Consider the following 22,005-nt stretch of genomic DNA (forward strand, 5'->3'; position numbering starts at 1 on the left):
ATTATGTATCTAGGGAATTTCTCTTAGGAGTAAAACTCCTGCATTTTACCAGTTTTATATGACATACAAGAGAGAGGGAAAGTAATAACAAACAAAAAAAAAATCATTACACTTGGCACTCTAAGAAAAGGTGTTACACCTTAGTCCACTTTATCAGCTATTTCTCTGACAGCATAATACAATTGTGATTCCCTAAAGTAGAATTTCATCATGACACTGGGGCTTCTGTCACTTAATTCTTGGTCCTTGTATTAGAAATTATACAAGTGTAGAGAAAGAGCTTCTTCTGGCAGCAGAATCAGTCTCCAATGGCCATTAAAAAGAGTGATAATTGAAATGGGATAAATGTGTACACAGGTAGGACAGGTCTTTAGAAATATGATTCTGTATAGCTGGTTTGGGCTTTCCTTTGTTTTATGCATCATACAGAGGAAGCCACAACCTCACAGTTACTCACTGTTTCCTGCCAGCACTTTTGGTAGGCTGATCATAACTTTATAAAAAAATACTTCCATTTTAACCCTTATTTCATTAAGCTGTTTTTACCAACAATGACTTTTCAACATATGCATTTTTAGAAATCGTGGTCAAACACATGAACTGGTAGCTCTCTCTTCTCACCCAAACACATTTACAACCTTAGTTCCCATTTGTAAACACTCTGCATAGAGCATTTTCATGTGAGATAATCCCACAGTATGTGACCTTGCAATTTTAAACCTAAATTAGAAGCAGAGAGAAAGACACAGCATCTGTGAATCAGAATGGATTTTCCCAACAAGTTTCATTTCCTATCATACCCAATTCAAAATTAGAGATGTGATTTCACATCAGAAAAGTACAATATTGATTGTTATCTTGTGTCTTTCTCCTTTATTCAACATACAATATCATCTCAAGGACCCTGTTGCATTTGCAGCTGTGTAACAGGTGAGGAGTTACATATATGCAGAGAATTTTCACTTGTGAATTCTTCATTGTGCATGATGCAGGGTCATGGCTGTTCTTCATTCGTTTGGGAAATTGATTACACCTCTTTAAAGCCTCTCAAGCAGCACAAAGCAGAGAGAAGAATTACGAGCTAGTTTAGTGCACTTTACCTTGATAGAAAGAGCTTGTAGCTCAGAGAAGCAGGTAGGAAATTATATATACACACAGCCTTCAGCTTGAGGCTTTCACTGCAAGCTGCATGACTAAATCAGAGGCTTATTAGTACCTTGCTGATGACTTTGCTTTGAAAATGTACTGGGGGAGGAAAAACGTTGTTTGCTACTGGCTAGGGGAATGTGTAGCTGGAATATTTATCAAACCACTCTAACTGGTTGACATATGTTATTCAAAGAGCAATCTTAAAAAAAATGGATTGAGGTATAATAAATCGAGTTTATTATGCAAACCGATTGAGTTTATCCTGTGCTTGTTACACATTTTGCATTTGCTAAAATTATAAGCAAGATTTCCCACCAAATTTAGATTTGAATCCAAACCTAAATTTCATGCAGTATCTGAGGCTGGGCACAGGCATTCCAGTTTCGATATTTGGTAGCTTGTACATTATCTAAAAGATTAGGGCAATTTGGCACCCTGGCAAGCTGCTGTGATTTCCCCCAGCCATGAACCAAGCCCCACAAAGCCACTCCCTCACTTCCCCACCAGTAGGACAGGGCAGAGAACTGGCAGGGCAAAGGCCAGAAAACTTGTGCACTGAGATTCAGACAGTTTAACAGAAAAATCAAAAACTGCGTGTACAAGCACAACAAAATAAGGAATTAATTTGGTGCTTCCCATGGACAGGCAGGTGTCCAACCATCCAGGACAGCAGAGCCCCATCACACATAACGGCATCTTGGGAAGACGAACACCATCACTACAAATGTCCCTCCCCTTCCTTCTTCCAGCAACTTTACATACTGGGCATGATGTCACATGGTCTGGAATGTCCCTTTGGTCAGTTTGGGTCACCTACCTAGGCTGTATCTCCTCCCAGCCTTACAGGCACCCCTGATTTCCTCACCAGAATGGCCATATAAAAAGCAGGACTGGTCTTGGCTCTATGTAAGCCCTTCTCTCTATAAACATCTCCGTATTATCAGCCCTGTGCTCAGCACAAATTGGAAACACAGCCCCATATCAGCCCCTGGGGAGAAAATTAACTCTACCCCAGGCAAAACCAGCACAGACATGGAACAGGAAAATTCTGCAGACGGCATATAATGATAATGGATCTGATCCGTCCTGAATATGACATTCCACATAGAGCTGACTGTGGATACAAGATGGGTGTGCCTCAAATATGTCAGCAACACCAAAAGTCATGAAACCAAAACCACCCAGGAACAAGTATGTTTAATTTGCTAAATGCCTCCTGCATTGCCCCAGACTCACTTCTGGGGGCAAGTTCCCTAGGATAAACACCTTCTGCTTTTCAAGTAGGAATACCAATCTGGGAGATAAAATACAATCAAGGCACCTAACCTGTAAGGTTTAGTGAGAACAAGATCAGACCAGATCAGACTAAGACAGAACACTATGTAGGAAGGGACCTCAAGGATCACTTGGTCCAACCTTTCTTGGTAAAAGCATCATCTAGACAAGATGCAGCAGTACCCTGTCCATCTGAATCTTAAAAATATCCTCTGTTGGAGAATTCTCCACTTCCCTGGGGAGATTGTTCCAATGGCTGATTGTTCTCATTGTGAGCAGCTTTCTTCCCCATGTGCAATCAGAATCTCCCATGGGATAACTTGTACCCATTCCCTTTCCTCTTTTCCACATGACTATTGGTAAAAAGGAAGTTTTCATCTGTAGCCACCCCTGAATACTGGGACACGGTGATAAGGTCTCCTCTAAACCTTATTTTCTCAAGGCTGCCCAAACCCAGCTCTCTCAGCCTTGCCTCACAGGGCAGCCTTCCAGTCCTTTGATTATCTTTGTTGTGGCCCTTCTCTACATCCTCTCCAGCCTGCTCCTATGAGCTATGATCCCGAGGCACAAGGCCAGATCATCCTGTTAAGGCTGACACAGAAGGAGGAGATGTTTAGGAGGGTTGTATTTTAATCAGTTGTAGAATAGGATCCGTAAATTTTTGAAAGTCAGTTTCATAATTTCCATGCATTTATAAAATCATTTATTCAATCTACAGTGCCCTGTTTCAGAAAGTCACTAAATAGGTCCTTGTTAAGACTTCTGGCACATTATTTCACTGCCAAGGACTGACAGTATTCCCTCCCTTTCCCTGCCCCACCTTTTTCCCCCCCTGAGAACTGCTGTATAACTAGGACTTCCAAAAATATTAATTTGCCCTCTGCTTGTCAAAATTTGTGTAGTGTTTTCAAGCACTGACAGCAGATACTTACAATTACATCATTTGCCATTTGTTGGGGCCATTTCTTGCCCGTGTAAATAAGTATAGTAACACAATAAACTGGAAGAAAAGTCTGGTTTGAAAACTAGATGCCTCAATTGAAGATGTCACAGCAGAATCTGTACATCACTATTTAATAACAGAATGCAAGTGGCAGCATTTCAGACAGCAGAATATGTAGATTGTTCAAGCCTAAAAAAAAGACTGAGAGAATGTCAGAAGGAGAGATAAAACACAGTGACTGCTGTCATTCTATGACAAAAGCATTGTGTACACTGAATAGATAATTAGTGATTGTAAATATTCTGTGAGGGAAGAAAGATTTTGAATTTGAGACATCACTAAAAATACCTACTACATTTTTGTCAGTAGTGAAGTACAAGATAAACAGAAAGACTGAGGTAGCAAATAATTGAAAATATGTCATTAAATCAATTATAGGCATTCATGAAAAAAAACACTCCCCATTGCTTTTGAGAGGGACGTGCAGGCATGCAAGAAATCCAAACACAGTTAAGAGAAGTCTAAGGGAATGGGACACTTTCAAGAGAAAATTAACATACAGAACAGAACTAATCAGTCCAAGGAACAGACTAAGAGACAACATGACATAAGTATACAAATAATAAATAGCATGCCTAATAAGAACCATGATATATCTACTTATTCATGATCATTCTCCAATTAAAACACCTCAGAGGTTTAAAAAAGTTGGGTAGCAAGATTTTGCAATGAATGTGATGACCTTCAAGATGATCAAGAATGTTCAAATTCTGGGGACAATGAGGGCATTTTAAAGTGGGAAAACAAAGAGCATAATTGTTTCAGTTTGGGTATAATCCAAATTCAACTTTGTTTCTAGAAGACATTATTTTCTGCTGCATTCTGGTCATTCTCAGTGCCTCCCACTGCAATGTTTAATTTCCTAACTTATCTAGATCTATAAGTTTGATCTGTTATGGTAATTCCATTGTGCTACAAATCAATTAAGCTATTAGCTTGTTGAGGATGTTTCTTTTTTTTCCTCCCCATGACAGCATTATTCTTTTTCTAGAACAATCTGAAGTCTTCTGGTAAATATTTGCACTACTCTGGAAAATAATAGATATGGTTGGAGGATGGAATTTCCATCTTTCCCCTAGAAGCAGGTACCATAGTTAGGTAAAATTGTAACAAGGAAAATTACTCATTTGTGCAGAAACCTTAGTCTGAAGTTCCTTCTAAGGGTCCTTTTGCCATTGTTCCTTAGGCAGGCAACCGAGAGATGAACCATATTTGGAAGTGCAGACTGTGCCAGATGGAGCAGGCTGGTTTAAAAATCAAAGGGACACAAGGGCCTGTTTTCTGTAGGACATAAACACAAAATGTTCTGCACTGCCAGCACTTGGGAGCCCGCCTGTACCTTGGTGCAGCAGGCATCAGTTGGCTTTCAACTGCTCTGACGCCCACTTTGGCTGAGCTGCATCAAGTCCAGGAGCACCATACTCACTAAACGCTGCTTCCCAGTATTATTTATCAGTGGGTGTAAAGTACTGGTCTTAATTTGCTGTATTTGAAATTGTTAGGTCTAGTTCCTGAAATAATCAGTGAAAATCTCACTGCAGGACGGTATGGACTCCACATGCCATAAGCATCAGTTCAGCATTAGAAAAACCCTCAAATTGACATTTCATGGTAGTTTTTTTTAAGAAGGAGTAATGGTGAAGAGAGGACAAAATGAGAAGAAGCCTTAAGCATTGAGTCTGAGAATCCCTTCTGTGTTAATACCCAAGAAGTATTTGGGAGTCATTTAGAAGTCAAAAGCACTAGGAAGACTTACAGAGGACTGAAAGTATTAACTACACATGAAGGTCTCCCTCTTTCTGATAATAATGTCAGAAATCTCCTTAAAATTCTTATAAACATCACAAGATTTTTTCCAGCTTCTTACTGGACTCAACTCACTACTTTTTTCCTTCCCTTTTATAATAACCCCTCATAGCTGGCAGTTAATATGAAACAGCCATACAGATTAAGTAATACTTAGCAATAGGGGGTTTGATAAAATCCCTATTTGAACTGGTTTTTATTTATTATTTGCATCCAGAAAAACTTCTTGTAATATCTTTGTCTAGTTAGGACTTGGTTTCCAGGCAGTAAGATGGAGAGTCCTTTATGAACTTGTAGATACACACTTAATATCTGTAGTCAATTATTTTCCAAAATACACAATCATTTTTCTGCAGTATTACAGTGATAAATAAGGGTTTCTTCTGTAACTTTGGATAGTTTTGTTACTATACTGTACTGTACTTACAAGAATATGGATGAGAAATGTATTCACAGACTACAGGTCTCTGACAGGAGGCTGTAGCCAGGTGGGGGTCAGCCTCTTCTCCCAGGCAACCTGCGACAGAATGATAGGAAATGGCCTCAAGCTGTGTCAGTTCAGGTTGGACATTAGGAGGAATTTCTTCTCAGATAAGGGTGTTAAATATTGGAACAAGCTGCCCAGCAAGGTGGTGGAGTCACCATCCCTGGAGCTGTTCAGGTTGTGGCACTCAGCGTCACATAGGTTGGACTCAATCTCAGAGGCCTTTCCAAGCTAATTGATTTTGTGTGATTCTGTCCTGCCCATGCTCCCTTCCTGTGCACCTGCTCACTGCCAGAGCACGGGGCACAGAAATGTTATTGATTTAGAATAAACACTAAAAAACAAAACATCGGTGTGTAATCAACATTATTCTCATACTGAATCCAAAATCCAGCTCTGTACCAGCTGCTACGAGGAAAATTAACTCCATCCCATCTGAAACCAGGACAAGCCAGGACCAGGCTGCACATACTATAGTTTTTCCTGTCATTTAAACTCTAAAAATTTTTCTGAAGTAGTTCAAATGGTGTGATCTCTAATTTACCCTTTAAACATATTTTCAAGTATTCAGTAGACTATGAGCACGAGCATGTGGTAATTTTTTGAGAATTTTTGAATTCTGTAAGGACAAAAATGTATCTAAATGCATTATCCTGAGCCCTCTTCATTTTTTCTTTGAGGGAGTTGTGTGGATTAATGTTATTGAAAACTATGCTATATAAATGGAACTTGAAGAAATTAAGGATTTTGAAGGACTGGAAAAGCATCCCATCTTCCTACCATGACGACAGCAATATGTTCTGTTCAAGCTCTTGAATATGATCAAGAGAATCAGATGACAGTGTTGTTACTAATAGCTGCAGCCCCTTATCTGTTTGACTAGGTAAAGAAATCTATTGAGGAAGAATGTGATAGATCATACAAAACTGGTTTAAACTCAGAAACAAAGTACCATGAAACAAGTAGTGTCTCTCAGGAGTAGGTACTGGGACCAGTACTGTTTAGCATTTGCATCAATTACTTACTCAGTGGGATCCCTGGAAACATGCAGTGTCATACTGGATGGGGCTCTGATCAATCTAATCTAGTTGAAGATGTCCTTGCTCATTTCAGGGGTTGGACCAGAGGGCTTTTAAAGGTCCCTTGCAACCCAAATTACTCTATGGTTCTACAACTTTATAAAACACTGTGTTTGAAGTTTGCTATAAATAATTGGGAAAGGAAGTCAAAACAGGGCTCTTCCCACAGTGATGCTTCTGAGTGATCTTTCAGAGTCCCTAAAAACAAAATCTGTTTGAAAGATAATGTGAGTGAGCAATGTGGTACCACACTAGAGCCCAGACAAGTCATTGGAAGTGTAAGGCATTCAAGAGTTCCCTCATTTACTAGAACTTGCATCATAAGAAGAAATTTTATGTAATTAAAATAGTTACTTGTATCATACCTGTTTAAATGGCACTAGCAGAGTCCCTGAATGACAGATACCCAGTATTTCTGGTGTTGACAGATTTTCACAAAATGCCATTCATCAGTCTTGGCATAGGTACTCCTATTAAAATAGGAGCCACATTAATGCAACAAATACATAGCATTTTAGGTTTAATCAAAGTCATTCTATTTTGAATTTTTGATTGACAGGCTCTTCTTTCTGGTCCCTTAACTCAGCTACATCATTATTAGCACCCACACTTCCAAACAACTTATCAGTAAATTCCTAGGTTGATCTAATCATGATTTACCCACACAAGAGGGTAAATATATTGTTTGTAATGCAGATTCATTAACCCCCTGCATAACAGATCACGCTGCTGTGCTCCAGGCATGCAGACCCTCCCTACAAGGAAAAGTTAAACTCTGCATCTCTTCAACAGATGCTGCAATACTCACTAATACAAACTTTGCAATGAGAAGGCTCTGCTCCAAGCTGGGCAAATGACAGAGATGGGTTTGTCTCTATGTACTTATCAGCAGAATACAGAATGATCTGGAGGCTTGGGCTGTTGTAACAGCTGCTTTCAAATCTTGAATACTCATTTTGGAAGAAGGAGTTTTTAATATGATTTTTAATATATTTTAAAATGTAATTTCAAACCCAGAAAATCAGTACTGATTATTTGGTTATCAAAAACAAATAATAATAAACAGATTTATGTTCATTAGCGTTTCTCACAAGTGGACCACGTTCATCTGAAGGCAAAATGCACTTTCAAGAATCTTGTTGTTCTTAGCATGAGTTGTGAACTCATATAAATAAAAATAAAGAAGAATGGTGTTCAAGCTTTGAGGATGGCTATCAACTGATAAATCAGAAGCCAGTAGCTGCAAAATACTGGCATTCAAGACTGATTCTTTATAGTACAAGATTTTTTTTCCTGGGTACATAAAAACCATTCATTCACATATAAAATGCATGAAATGCTGAAGCTCACCTTTAGGAAATCTACCTTGACTTCCACTTCAAGTAAGCTTACTCTCATCATCACAAAGGCCTACTGAGAGTACAAAATGCAGAGTCCTGTACTTCCAAAATAATTCATGTTTCATTTACTTTTTTTTTTTTAACCCATGCTAAGTAGGGATAAGTTTAAAACACACAGAGAATGTGAAAAGTACTGAAGAAATTAAAGGGCTTCTTTGTATATGACATTTTCAGTAAAAGTTCTCTCACTGCTCTACCACTGCCACAATATCTGCCTAGCACTTTGCAGTCCTATTTTCTCAGTGGTGCTGATATTCATGTACTACACAGCACCACTATCTGTGCAGAAAGCCTCATTTATTTTGTGGCACTTTGTCAGAGATAAGCTCAGTAAAAGCCATCCTGTTGTTTAGAGAGGGGAGTATGTCATTGCAGAAGGGACTGTGACCATTGCCTGCCAACTGTGTTGATAAAACATGAAGCAGGAATACAGCGAGGATTCAACTTTTGATCGTGACTCTCCAAAATAATGTCACACATCATTATACACATCACAGAGGAACAGACAATTATGCAAGATACTTCACAGAATTCATTTTTTCCTCTGGAATTGTATGTATGTGAGACAGCATGAGGGACAGAAATGACAATCCCACTGCAGCAAGGGGACAACAGTGAGTTGTGCTCATTTCAATGCTTGAGAGCCCTTGTAGCAAAAAACCCAAAGCAGCAGCTATGGGGAGAGATGAAAGCTAGCACAGGCAGCAGTGTCAATGCTAATGAGGAAAGACTATCAATGCAAACTCTCTGTTGGCCACATCAGTAGGACAATGAAGCTAAATCTGCTGAATGTTCCAAAAATAAAATGACAAATTACGCATCATCTAACACTTCTAAGAGTATGACAACAGCTTTTATGCTTCCTGTAGAAAACCATATATTATTGTGGAACACATGTAAATACACATTGTGTATCACAGAGCCATTCTTCACCCCTAAAAATGTGCCCAGCTGAAGTCTGGCAGACATAAATGAGAAGGTTTAAAAATTACCAGAAAAAATATCAAGGAAATTAAATACACAATGGATATAATTTCTATCGGCTAACTTCACAAACCAATTGATGGACAAATATTAAAAAACATCTATACAGATGTCCTACAGATGACAAACAATTCATTTTTACTAGCGATCTGTACTGCTTGAGATTTTAAATTTGAATCAATAGGTGTGCTGCATTACCACCAAAAGCAAGATCAGAGAAAAGAATATATGTCCCACTTACTGAGAATAAATACAGTGTCTCATGAAAGAGAATGGTTATGAGAATAACCATTGAGAAGAACCTGATTATAGGCTGATACTGCTTCAGCTTAATCAAATATCACAGGTATTTTTATAGGGCAAAAGGGCAGCATCTGTATTATGGGGAAGAAAGTTTTGCAACCTGCACCTTCCGATACTCTCCCAACCAAAGTAGTGGGCATAGGAAAACCTAAAGATATTGCAAGAAGCTGCATAAATTTAACCCACTGCACAGTTTGTGTCACCGAATGATGTGCTTTGTCTTGGGAGAAGCACACTAATCACATCAATATTTCTATTTTGCAAATGTTTTCTTTACCAACTTGGCACATGGAACACTCAACAGCACAACCACCATACTTACAAGCATTGTGCTGAACAAAAAGCTGATATGCAGACCTTGGTGAAGGTGCTGTTACTTAATCTCCAAAACAGGTCAGTAATTTGTCACATCAGCCCTTTTATGAACCATCAACCTCATTATCATAGTTCACTGCACAAGGTACCCTGGGGAGCCCAGTGCTAATAGTGTGCAGAGAAAGGTAAGACACACAGCCCAAACTCCCTCATTATAGATCCACTTTAAGGAAACACTTACATATTAGGGTGAAACAAGCATTACATTTAGAAAAACAAAAATCAATACAAGGGACCCAAAAGCTAAATGTGTTTTTTCAAGTAATACCATCAAAATTAACTCTGAGAAGCAGCCCAGGAAACTACTCATGTGACAAGTATCATTGATCTAGCTGTTAGCAAGCCTGTATGAATGGCATCATTATGCACTCACCCTTACTGGTAAGGAGACAGCATCAGAGAAGAACTGCATATTTGAACAAGAACATGCTTTAAAACAAAGGATAAAAAGGATCTTCAATTTTGCTTGTATGTCTCTATTATTCTCCAGGTGTAAATGACAGCAGTGCCTAAGGCCTCAAGCCTTTAAGTTGCTGGCTGTTCTGGGGAGCCCTAACTGCTTTGATTGAATTTATTGGAGCTGGGGATATTTAGTGCCTTCTTGGTACGATTGATACAATTTTCCCTCTATGAAACTTTGAAAATCTCTGGTACGATAAAGCAGAGATAAGTTTGGTCATGAAACTTCATTAACAACACTGAATATTCTAAGTGGGTTGCACCTCTATTTTTTTTATATAGCCACTGGCAAGTAAATAAGAGGACCATCAGTCTTTTTCTTATGGATGAAGCTAAGTGAAAGGAAACTTAATGGCAAGACAATTTGTTGGCAATAACAAAATACTTCTTTTTCTTCAATAACTCAAAAGTAAATGACCCTAAAACCTCCAGTGCTTTATCTCTTGCAAACCCACTTGTTTTTTACTCTTAAATTTCATCTTAGCCCTAATGACGTCTTTGTGAAACTACTGTAAGAATCATTAGGAAAAGGGTAATGCATTAAGTGTCTGATATAGCATTTTTGAGAATTTATTAGACACAAATTTTGGGTCAACTTTACATTTTCAGTTTTTCTCTAGATCTGAAAACAACTTACCCATGAAGAGGAAAAAAAGTATATTGTTAAGACATCTGGAGGTCTGAAAGCAGATTTGTGGCTCATTTCTAAAAATTTTATGGGTCATTATTTTTCTTAAAATTTAAGTGGATTCAGATCAAACTTCCCTCATACACATTTAATTTGTTGTCATAAAACACCAGTGATCCAAAATAGCCTCTGTGGAGAATTTTATTCTTTATAGCATGCTTTGACTAGATGTACTAGTACTACTTCTCTTCAGAAAATAATGTTGAGCAAAAGGAGGTGGATGAGCAGCAGGTCATAGAAAGCTAGACAAAACAAATACATTCCAATAACTTAAAAAAAAGATATGGTAAAGCAGAATTACCAAATCCTGAAAATTTTGTCAGCTTGAAGTTTAAATTACACTGAGTTACATTAAGTTACCTTGAAGGCTGGAAAAGAATTGGAGGACCTACAAAACAGTAGTAGGGTTTTACTTCCAAAATTTAATTCTGCTTTACAGACTAGGTCAGCCAGAAATGCTAGACAACAGTGTAATTTTTGGTTAGCTGCCAGCGCACTGGGAGATCATCCACACCCATTTTGATTTTGTTTGCTCAGATATGCTGACCCTAACTGACCTCACACTCTTCAGTACATTATTTTTAGTGATGCTTTTCCCTGTTTTCTTTTCCATGTACTGCATTGAAAGCAGAGCAATTAGAATTAAAATACAGTAGGTTTCAAGCCACATGGACCAAAATAAGAGATGGGAAAATAAGATTTTCCATGTTTTCCTATCAATCTGTACCAGGTAAGCCTCCAGCTCTTTGGACCACTGGTTTGTATCGTGGTATGATGGTTGCAATTTTAAATTGTCAGCCAAGCAACCTGCTGTACAAAGGGGTGGTTCTGCTACCTTCCACCCTCCTTTCTTTCAACACTTCTCTGACTGAGGAGTAACGAGTTCAGGAAATCACCCTGGGAACTCATGGAATAGGGGTTCCCCAAACCATCTCACTGTGGGGTCAGCCAAACCCTAGAGCCAGCCCAGAGGAGTCAGATGGGACTGTGAATGTGAAAGTAGCACAAGAAGCCCCCTGTTTGGTCCCAGCTTCTCTTGGAGTGGCTTACTAGCTGAAGGCACACTCTCAGAAATCCTATTTCTCTTCAGAAAAGTTCCTTTATAAAACACAATGATTTGGAAATGTGTCCTCTAACAGTATTAGGAGAAAATTTCAATGCCTCCTCTAAAACATACTGGTAAGCTCAACATATTGATACAAACAGCATTGGTGCTTCCTTCTTACTGTTACAGGTGTTTTTCTTTTTTCCCCTACTTTTTTTTTTTTTTTCTCCACACCTACACATCATATTTCAGAATGTGGTGGTCTAAACTGTGGTGTCAAAATTCACATTTTACTACTAGGATCAGTAGTTTGATTGTTAACATATAATCTGGCAAATTTTCAATACCACTGAGAATCAGACCCCCTTAAACACACAAAGTAATTATCTGCCTTTGAGCTTTGCTTGTGAAAGTCTGTTTTCTTCCCATAAGGAGCTGACAAGAGGTGAGGATGTCTTCTACTACCTGCACAGACCCTGAATAAATGTGTTAATTTACTTTTCTTTAGCTGGCCCAAAATAATGAAAACAGTGTCTTGCTTTGGTTTACTGACTCTTATCCCTGAGGCAGAAGAAATACAAGTGAAGAAAAAACTGTGACCAAATCTTAGAAAGTGTAATGAATCGATAGGACTGAAACGCATTGTGAGCTGCTCTCATATTTGTGTGATAGTTCACATAAAAAACCCCATCAGAATAAATTGAAAAATGCATCTACTGTCTCCAGCATTTCAGATCTTACATGAAGAGTATCTCAAGCTGCACAAAGAAAAAACTGAAACAACATACAAAAGGGAAATGTGTGATGTCTGCAATAAAGATATTTCAGATATGATTGAATGAAGGTTTTTTTTAAAGTAGAGTTATTCTTGAGTAGCATGAGGCCTTCTCTCGCCTCTTTGCCCTCTTCTTCAGCACTCAAACCCCTGGCAGAAGTAATTTTGAAGTTTTCTCTTGAGACAAGAGCGAGACAAATCACAGAACCAATAGCCTTGATTTAATTAAAAGGGAGAAAATTTCTTTTAAAGCACCCTCCTACTTGAGGAACAAAGGACACAAAAAGCAGAGCAACACCGGTGGGGCTCGCAACATTCACTGGGAACTGTGAAAAATAAAGCACTCGGTGCTGACGAGAGCATAAAAGGGAACTACAAAAGCAGCGGTACCTGACGGTGGGAGCCTGGCGGAGCTCGGAGCGCTCCCGGGGGCGGTGGCGATGCTCCATCGGTTTTCCTGGGAGCGCTCCCGGGGGCAGTGGTGATACTCCACCGGTTTTCCCGTGAACTCTCCCGAAGGGCAGGCCGTGCCTTGCCCGGGCCCAGAGGTGCCCTGGGGATGCGCCGCTCCAGGTGCGGCCCTCAGCCCTCAGGCACCCCGGGACGGCCTCGGGAAAAGGAGTTCTGGGTGCTTGGGCGGGGAGCGAAGCGGTGCTCGCTGAGCGGACATGGGGCCCTGTGGCCCTGGGAGGAGGGACAGGAGGAAATCCAACCTTCAACTGTCTCCTTGCTGCCTGTACTCAAGGCAGGTGCTTGGGCACGTTCTCCTGTGTTCGACTGTTCCCTGGCAGAGCCCAGGCTGTGAGTTCTTAGGATTTGAGGGGAGGGAGAGCTTGGGACAGAGGCCCAGCGGCGCAGGTGCCATCAGGCGAGGCTGGAGGAGCGCCCCGCTTTGCCCTGTGCTGCGCCCAGGCTGGAGCGGGCCGTGTGGGATGGCGGCGCTTCCCCTGCGCCCCCTTCCCCCGCGCCCCCTTCCCCCTTCCCGCAGCACCAGGGAGCTCTGTGGCTCCTTCTGCTGGGAGGGCATAGACAGGCCTTCATAGGAGTTCTCCATGTGCGAGCTGACCGCATCAAGCTGCAAGCCGCTTGTTTCCCCAGCCAGGGCAGCGCTGACCTGGGCGAGGCGAGGGCAGGCAGGGAGGGGCTCTCCCCGCGGCCATGCTGTGAAGCGCTGAGGGCCGAGACCTCCAGGCCTTTGTGCTCATCCTCCCGTCTAGTGCTACTTGCCATGCCTGAGCTAATTATACAAGATGATTAGATTCGAAGCCAAGGTTATGGAGTGGCACTTCCTCCATTTACAAAATTTTTTTTTTTTTTTGAAGGTCAGGTAATTAGATTACAGTGCGTTGCCTTGTATCATAAATTTTAAATCTCATTCCTGTATGTTTACTGTCTACTTTAGATCACTGTGCCTATGAACTCTACTGAGAAAAAGTTCAATATTTCTGTATTACCCTTGAATAACTAAGGCATAAGCTATGTAAACCAAGAATTTTTGAGCTAAATCACATCAAAAGTCCATCTACTTCCCAAATATTGGGTTGCAGTAGGAGCAAGACCAGCCAAAGGATACTTCACATACTCTTAGCCTTGTTGGTATTTTCGAGACCTGCTAGACTAGAAGTAGCTCTGAGTATTTAGTAACTGACTTTTTTGTCTATCATGCTTGAATTTATCTAGTCTTTGACTTGAATCTTTTCTTAGTGAGTTTCATAGGTGTGTTTTGTAAATTTCTTAGTCAGTTTCATAGGGCTGTCTGTCTGTGAAGTAGAAATGCTTCACTATCTACAGCCAGCTGTGTTTCCTGTACAGACATAGTGCAAATGATGAACTATCAATATAAAACAGCAGGTTTTTATACATAAGTTCACTAACTTTTGCTCATGTTTTGCAGTAAGGAGGAGATAATGAACAATCAGAAACCCTTTCCTCTGAGGTTCTTGGTGTGTAAAGAGTGCTTCGATACCCAATGCCAGTTCTAATTTCCCTCGAGACTGCAGAATGCCAGGCTAAATTTTTTTAACATTTTAAAATATTTTAACATTTTTATCAAATTTTTGCTCCCACTAGGTGGCATACATTGTAAATGCACACCAGTAACCTTTTGGGGAGAGCAACTCGTTATAAACTTAAGCAATCATAGATTGTATCTTCTTTTTTTTTTTTTTTTTTTGCTTTCCTAGCCCATGGTAGCTATTTTAGTTACAATTCAAGACTCCTGACACTGCTTGTCAATGGATGTAAATAAACAAGCCTTTTTACTGTTAGTCAACACAACTCAGAGGGTATGAGCACCTTAAATTAGTTGTAACACCAAAGATTTAACCAAAATTGATTCCAACTCTCAATGTAAAAAACAATACATGTCCATTTGGGAAATTTTCTGTCTGTTTTCTTTTCACTGTGCCAGTCTTGTTCTTTATTCATGAATGCATCACAGTCCCTAATTGTTTCTGTTGTGCTGTTAGAAGGAGTTTGAAGAAAATTGGAAGAGTGTATTTTTTTTATTACCTTGCTTAGGATGTGATACCTTTATCAACTGCAGTGTCTGCTTATTTATTAAGTTGGTATTAGATGAAGGAGTCAGTAAAACAAAAATAAAGAGCACAGCAGACATTAGTGTTCAAAACCTTTGTTGTCCTCACTGTTTCTCTTCAATTACTTTTTCTGTGTGTAATCTCACTGCTATATATACCCTGCCACATCACCTCTCTGCATTTGGAACACCTTGCCACTGTGTTGTTTTAGCAAACCAAAATGCAAGCAGCTTTCTGCATGTGTGTAAAGAGTATAAATTAAGAATGAGCACTTCCTTTTTTTTTTGATATCATGAAGCTTGCAGTAGGGATGATTACCCAAACACCCCAGTTCAGGCATAGTGTTTATGAAAAGGCAAAGAGACATCGGTAACTGTGAGAGGGATGTAAAAACCTCATGCAAGTGCTGAAGTAAAGGAGGTTGCCTCCTCCTTGGGGTAAAATGCTAGTGGTGGAAGAAGTATTTTGCATTTGTTAACTAGATTGTGAATGGGTTTTTTTTAGGTGTGGATCCTGGTCTGGCACATCAGCATAAATCAAGAGCAGCATTATGGATGATTGTAGCCTCACCCTGGTGTAACACCAAGTAAGTGAAAGAAGAGCTACCTCTGCTGACAGTCAGTTTTCCAGAGAGAATCCCTGACTGTTCAGGCATGGTGCTTTCCGCTCTGTGTTGTGTAGAGGGGAGCAAGGATGCATCCATGTCAGATGCAGAGAGGGAGGAAGGGGAATGTGCCTGAGTGTATTGAATCATCACTGCTCTTAGGGGCAATTGGAGCAATGCTGGAACTTGTGATCTGACACAGCTCAGGTTTTAAACTGCTGTTAATTTGACCAAGTAATCCTTAAAGACCTTCTCTCTTCTCTGGAGAATCTTAATGTCATTTGCATTTTATTTTATTGATAGAAGATTGCAAACCTCTTGCAAATGTGGGCCAATAAGCCAGGAGTAGTAATATAAAATTCAGTTAGATTGCAAGGGGAAGTACTTGTTTATAAATAATGAGGAAAGACCACCAGACTATTTCTTTCACCTTTTTTCCCTCTCCAATTTCAGATGAAACTGAAAGGAAACTTGGTTGCTAACCAAAATAGGAATACTATACATGAATACATGTAATTCAAACAGGATTTATAGACTTCTCAGAGCATTGCTATCAGTTTAAGAGCTTGGAAATTTAAATTAAAATAAATATACTATCATTAAATTTAATCATTAATAGGTGGAGATTAGGAAATTAAAATTCCTTTTACATTATTTTACAAAAAGAATTTTTTTACAAGGCATATTTTTAATAGTGGCTCTTTATTGGATTCTTTATAAGATGAAAGAAGCTTATACTGTGAGAGCACAAAGCACATTCTAGCTGCTTTAGGAGTGCATGAATAATTTTTTGACATCACTTGTAAAAGCCTTGGCTGTATGCTTTCTCCTCTGCTCCTTTTTTCCCTCAATGGCTGCTTTTTTCTCTTTGAATCTACTATGTAAAATTTTCTAGGGGAAAACTTTTGTTGTTTGTAAAATTGTTACAGTAGTAACAGTAACATTGTTTGGACTTCCAATGAAATCCGTGGGACTAGCATGCTCAGTGATTTAGCTTGGCTTCTTCCATGGCTTTCTTCTCCCTGTTTTTACCTTCTGAGATACTGCTTTGGTGGGATTTAGATGGAATGATTAAAACAAGCAAAACTTGCTGTCATTCTTTTTTATGCTATGAAGAAAGAGACCAATCCAAATCCCTCAGTTGGAGCCACTGCCCACACTTGACTTATGCTTATGAATTCCACAAAGAGAATATTGCATTACAGTTTCAATCCCCAGTTTCCAACTGCAGACGTTGATATTGCTAGAGCTAGCTCAAAGTTATCAATCATTAGAAAGCTTATTGACTGTTCAAAATAGTTCTATCAATATCTCATTTGCTGTCTGATCTAATGCACAGGCTGTTTAATGCCAATGCAATGGCTCCATCTTTCAAATGATAAGACATAATTTCTTTCAAGCTTACATTTTTATGTCTGGCCCATTGAGTCAGATGGATGTGTTTAGCCTACTTTGCTGCTAGGCTAGTATCTGCAAAGAAAAATTGTTCCTACAATGTATGTTTCAAGTACATGTAATAAGAACATTTGAAGAAATACCTACTTTGATGAAGTACTACTCAAAGTTAGGCTTTTGAAGCAGATTCATGGAGTCAAGGTTAAACAGTAAGTATTGCCTTTATTGGATCGAATCCAAAACAGTATTTAACTAAACCTGATTTAGCTGAACCAATAAGGTAAGGCAAGATGGTGAAAAAACCCAGCTCTAGATCCTGCTCTGGTTTTGCACCCTTATTTGGGTCTACTGACTTGTTCCAGAACAACAGCATGCATGGAGGCAGCTTTGCCCTGTCTTTTACTGCAATCAATGAATGCCAGATTGTGATTTGAGTATCAGGCCTGAGCAAATCCAAATGGTGCCCAGCTCTCTCAAGATTTCCCACACTGCATTTCTAGGAGCCAAGCACAGAGCACGTATGCCGATTCTCTGGAGCGGATGAAGCAGATGGACAGAGATGTATTTCCATCCTTTGCAATTCAATGGCCAGCACAGCTGAGCTAATGTTTAGGGGCAGGAGGGGTTAATGATTTGCTGCTGGTGGAGGCCAGCAGCTAATTACTTTCTGTCTCCAGCAACGGGGAAGCAGCATGGAATAGCCTCTGTCTAATTTGCAGGCATTCCTGTGGAATGCTCCAGTGCAGAAACATGCTGCTCCAGGCTCTGTCTTGGTGACATTGCCCAGCCCTCAGTAAAATATGCACACCCTTCTCAAGTCTTAGGGGGATAAGAAGACTTATCCTCTGTAGGAAGTCTATGGTAACAACAAACTTCAATACATCCTGGCATCTGAATAGGAAGAGAAATTCAGAAGGAAGCAAATTTTCGCAAAATTGTACAAACATTCAATACAGTTTTCTAGATTATCCAAACCAAGGGTCTGTGTGCCTTTGCATAACTTTGTAAACTAATTAGCTCTTCTTAAGTGCAAGTATGATGTTGAAACCAAAAGGTTTCTTCTAAGAGTCTGGGTTTTCAACATTTGTTTAGTGTAGAAGAACATACAGGATAACAGGAGCTGATGTTTAATCTTAGCTGAATCTGGGATGAGCAGTCATGCAGTGAGATGGCTTCTTTTAAGATGACTTACTGATACACAATCTAAAGATGGCCAACAACAGGCATTCTGAAAATCTTGGTTTCTTCCTCTCTCCCCTAAGAGCAGATCAGGGTGGTCAATGCCAAGTATTTCCTTCTGAAATAAATGTAAGGTTCATAATATTTTCAGGAATTGGAATTAAAATTTCACAATTGCGAATGTCAAAGATTGCCTTTAGGAAATGGCCTCTCAGTTTTATAATTTCAAAATGTTTCCAGTATCTGTTTTCATTACTTTATCATGTGTTTTCCCCTTTTAGAACTAAGTATGCAAAGCTAGGATTTTAAGTAGGTTTTAATAAGGAATGCTTAAAAAAGTTTAAAAATACTAGAACATTTCTACAATTGCAAAAACATTTAAGAAAATATAAATTTGAACCTATTTGTTTTGGATCAGAACAGTCCCTTTTTGGGCAGGAAGAGGGTGGAGAAAGCAAACCCATTTAAATACTGGTGGAATCAGACTCTCTAATGAATAAATATTTGCTGCTATCAGGAAAAATAATCAAGGCTTAACAAGATTGTCATGCTTTTTTTTACTGTTTGTTGGTTTTGGGGCCGTTTTGTGTCACGTGTTGTTTTGTCGCCCTGTGTCCCCAGCCCCACTCACCACCCACTTGTTCACCTCACTTGCAGCTTGGAATACAATGGCTTCCTGGTGCCTCTGAGACTCAGAAATGCTAAAACTTAGTTTAGATCTGGAATAGGGTGTTCTTCAGGTATAGCTGATAAAATTGAGATTATGGATCTGAGAATTAAGTCAGCAAAGTGAGTGCAAAACAACCTGTATGCATTCATGGGGTGGCAATCTGAGCTTTTGATCAGAAACTTTGATCAGAGACACACAGGAATGTCAACCAGTAAATGGAAATTATTAAGAACCACAGAGAACGAAGTGCAGAATCTCCTCAGGAGACCAAAGTATATAGACCTGAAAAACTAATAAGTATCTGATGTTGCTTCATAGAGAGAATACTGAGGACTAACTCCTGAGAGTTATTATGATAATAACTGCATTAGAGATGCAGGAGAATTTAGAAGTAGTTATGGTAAACATGAAGCAATAGAAGTTTGAGGTGGTAAAAGCAATAGAGTGTTTGAGGTGGTAAAAAGTTGAATATTATCACTTATTTATACTAAGTAATGATTATGTGAGGTTTTTTTCTCAGTTTCCTCAGGCTTATAGCACAGAGTAAGGCGGCCTTGGTTAAGCTACTGTTTACTCTAGATAAGAAAGAGTAAAATTTAAATTTTTTACTTGTGTATGTCTAAGTTTTGATAAGCAGGTATGCACCAGAGAGCTGCCATGGTTGGGTTATTTTCTAGAATCTACAAGCAATTTCTAGGTCTATGGCATTAGGTGCTGTGTACAGAGCATCATAAGGCTCTGCTAAAAAAATAAATTATTATGACTTTTCTAGCACAATTTAGGATTCAGTACTATGCTACTTCTGTTTGTTGACTACTTAATGGTGCCAAGAACATCAATGTGACGCTGTATGTATGCATCACTGCACGCTTTATCATGGCTATTTTATGCAGGAAAAAATACAGTGTTGCTCATAGTTCTTGGAAACTCTCAGTGTATAGTTGTAAAATATCTTTTAGTTTGTGGTTGATACTGTAGCAAAAAACAGTACCATTATTAAGAGTGTGAATTTAAGTACCTAGACTTTAAAAAATGCCACCCTTTGGACTTTCAGTGTGTAAGTAACAGAGATTAATGACATAACCTTTTACACAATTTTCTGCAATTTAAAGTGATATAATTAATTTATTTATAGATATGCAGGTTCATTTCTGTTCATGAATGTAGTTTGCTTCTGTGAATGATTTACCAGACAAAGTGTTGTTAAAATGTTTGGATTATGGAGTGCTACAAAGAGCTCTCATAAGCTGAGGCAGTTGTCTGTGGGAGATGCTAGGGTGCAACATTACAATATGTATGCTACATTTGTTTTCTATATATTCTGTTTACACCACTGTGTTTATAAGTATTATTGATGACAATGTGAATGTTCTTTCAAAGACACCATATAACTTCTATATTAGTGTAGAGCACTGCCAATTTGAGTGGTAAATCAATATTAGGACCTCCTAAAATAAATGATCTTTTGTCTTCATGCAAGTGCAGTCAGCTATGAAACTGAGGGAGAGATTACAAAGGTGTTATCTCTGCAGTGCTTATAAGGATGAGAAGTTGTTTTTGTTAGAACTGGTACAGAGATATATAGGAGAGACCATTCTCTTCTTGTGTTTTGCACAGTGAATGAAAGCTAATGTGTACCATTTTCCTTTTCCTTTCCATAGAAAAATCAGATCTAGTCCTAAGCACTGCCTGGGCCATGTGATGAGATGCTATTTTGAGAGTAGGTCAGTTCTGGACAGGAGGAAGTCCCTTGGAAACAGAGAAAGTAGGCACATTGCAGGTCCTGTCCAGCTTCCCTTCATTGCACCTGGCATGAGCTATTGTTGCCTTTGAGCTGAGAAAAGTGCTATGTTCTGCTTCACAGCTTTCATTGTACAGGCAGCTCTAGAAAGACACATAACCCCATCTAATGACTTGATGGCAGTGTACGTGAACTGTTGGTCCTCTCTATAGAGAAATGTGTCAAAATAAATGCAGCAGCCAGCTTTGCAAAGAGAGCCAAGACCTCTTCTCATGGAACATACTGATTCCTCAAGGATCTGCCTTGCAAAGTGAACTGCTGTAGGCCCCACAAACTTACCATGTAAACTGGAGTCACAAGAGGCTGAAAGAATGTAGAGGCATTGCTGGTCAGCACACAAGCATTGCTCAATCAATAGGTGCTTGATGGGGTTGAGCTGAACTTCTGCTGGAGATGTGATAGAGTCGTGTCCTACAAATGTATATATAAATAGAGCAAGACGGTTCCGTTGGAATGAAATCTAACTACCAAAATGTAGTGTCAGGTCTAGTGACAGATTAATTTTTCATACAAAGAGCAGTAACATCCATTGTTCTTTGGTGTTATTTGTGTGTCTATCTTTGAGTTTTGTGGCTTTGCTTTGTTGTTTGGTTGATTTTTTTTTTAAATCATATACTTAAATATAGTTTCTCTTTATCTAATTCCCTTCAGGATTTTATTTTAAGAACTTAGTGTTTTTATAGACATTTGGTTCCACCATGATTTCAAAAGATTTGGTATAATGCGATGCTGTAGAGTTGCAGCTTTGGAAAAATCCTGGCCAATTCTATTGAACTATCAGTGAGTTAATGGAAGGAGGAGGATGGGATCAGTGTCCTTTTCAGTCCTGCAGCACTTTGGAAAGGTTTAACCCTAAGAGATGAAGTGAGGATGATAAATGGCCCTGTCAGTTTTGACCAATCAAGCAATGAAAGGGCACTAAGAGGATGCTGCTTTCTAGCATGTTTGGTTTTGATTTTTGAGGGTTTTTAAAGTTCTTTGTGACAAAATTTTG

This window comes from Zonotrichia albicollis, chromosome 5 (assembly GCF_047830755.1).
Source record: "Zonotrichia albicollis isolate bZonAlb1 chromosome 5, bZonAlb1.hap1, whole genome shotgun sequence".
Taxonomy (NCBI): Eukaryota; Metazoa; Chordata; class Aves; order Passeriformes; family Passerellidae; genus Zonotrichia; species Zonotrichia albicollis.